The 2086-nt window shown below is 31.4% G+C and overlaps 1 pseudogene; it reads left to right on the top strand.

Annotated features, from left to right (window-relative positions):
- The first annotated feature begins 270 nt into the window (after positions 1–270).
- Positions 271–433, top strand: LOC149532605 (U4 spliceosomal RNA; annotated as a pseudogene).
- The last annotated feature ends 1653 nt before the right edge of the window (positions 434–2086 follow it).

The following is a 2086-nucleotide window of genomic DNA, read 5'->3' on the forward strand; positions in this document are numbered from 1 at the left end:
GATGTAATAAAAAGCATGATAAATATAAAGAAAAAATAATATTTCTTTAATTCATATCTCTTCGTGAGACAAATATGCATCTAAATTAACATGTTCCTTCCTTTCAAACTATCCGCCACTGCAGCAAGGATTTCTTCTCATTTTCGGGAAACTAGAACAGAGCCAAAAAAGGATCGCGATTGCAGCAGCCGTTTAATCCCACATGCAATGTGTACAAAAAGGAAGCCGATGAAAAAGGTATATAATGCGGAGGAGGACTAGTTGACAGTCAGCTTTGCGCTTGGGGCAATGACGAAGCTAGTGAGGTTATAACCGAGGCGCGTCAATTGCTGGTTGAAAACTATCTCCAAACCCCCTCTTTGGCCCTCCTTTGGCTTAGACCCAACAAACATTACGACTAAAGTAGTATTATGATTGATACTAGCTATGATTAAGTTCAAATTGCTTGGCCCCTTACAAAATCTATTTTGGTTAATTTGATTTATTGTGTGCATGCTAGAAATTTTGAGATTGAAGTGTTGAAGGAAAATGTAATGTTGCTTCTAATGATCTTCATTCGTCTCTCTTACTCAATTGAAAAATAAATTCAAAATAACTAGTTCTTATCACTCCCACCAAACAAAAATATTATTATATATTAATTATTATATATTAATTCTTATCACATCATGATCAATCCAAATATGTAGAAATTGTTAAGACTGTTAGAAAATAAGGGTTGCGCAAGTATAACTCGAGTCCCTACTTGTTGTCTAAAATAGATAGATTGTAATCAAAGATTAAAAATTAAACAATGATTCCCCCTAAAGAATACGACTACAAACCCATAATGCATTTGTTAAATGTTATATATCATGTTGTTCTAGCTCTATTTTAATAACAGTTGCATGTGCTTGGTGATAATTTAATTAATTGATGCTCTTTCACAACAGGTTTGTGTAGTTTCTCACTGTTTGTATGGGGGCCATCCCATGGATTATTATGTCTAAGGTAGTGGTCATCTACAACTTGTACTAAGAAATATTCTAGCAAAAAACACAAGGCATATTTTTCTATTAATAAAATCGATGTTTACACAATAAAATATTTGGCATTTAAGAAATAAGTCAAAATTTAAGGAAGCAAACATGATCCACAACAATCAGATTTTCAAGATATTGTATGCGATTCATGGTCCTGGCTTGCACTTGCATCAAGTGGCTTTTTACTAATATCACGGTCTCAATTGGAATTATGGATGAAAATCAACGATGAAAATTTTTATATCAGCTTTTGTCTTGACTCTTGGTGTTTTCTCTAACACCAAAGAATGATTGGGTTAATAATTGTCTTCATATGAGTTTTAAGCTGTTTTGTAATCATAATGTTCTAGATTTGAGATTCACAATATCAAGAATCATTAGTGTTGATATATACTCTCTCTAGATGCAGTCTTTCTTATTCTACATCCTTTTTGTATCAAGTAATGACCAAAGTTTTTCTTTTTTGGTTCTTTTCTCTGGGAGCCATTTTCAAACCAATTATTATTAATATAAATATAAAGTTTCACTGGAAAAAAAAAATGAAATTATCATAACCTATATTTCACAAGGAGTTGCACTTGATGCAAACTCATATTTCTAGGGTTGTGATAATGACACTAAACTAATTCTTAGAATGAACCAAAATAGGTAAGTATATAGCCATATCATAAATTTTAGTTTGGGAACATAGATATCCTTTTTAGTGGTTATGAGATCATTGCTATAGATTGAAAACTCAATTGAGTTATATTACTTGCAAGAACAATATTTATGTTGTATGTCATGTTCAATGCTCTTACAAAATGCTTTCCATCTAAATATTTTTGAGCTTGGATTAATTTTCTCTTTTGCACCACAGAAACTTTTAATAATTTGACATGATAATTTGATTGTGTTGTAAAGTAAACATATAGTCTACTAGACATCATCATTAGTAGCAATATAGAGGCTAACTTGTAGAAAAAAATTTGGTTATGGAATTTAAATAGATTTATGGCCATCCTTTCCTCGTAATCAAATGAACAACAAGCTTTCTTTTCTAGTGGCTCATCAATGTCTTATTA

This window comes from Cupressus sempervirens, chromosome 10, assembly GCF_028749045.1.
Source record: "Cupressus sempervirens isolate cs-2001-9-10 chromosome 10, ASM2874904v1, whole genome shotgun sequence".
NCBI classification, from domain to species: Eukaryota; Viridiplantae; Streptophyta; class Pinopsida; order Cupressales; family Cupressaceae; genus Cupressus; species Cupressus sempervirens.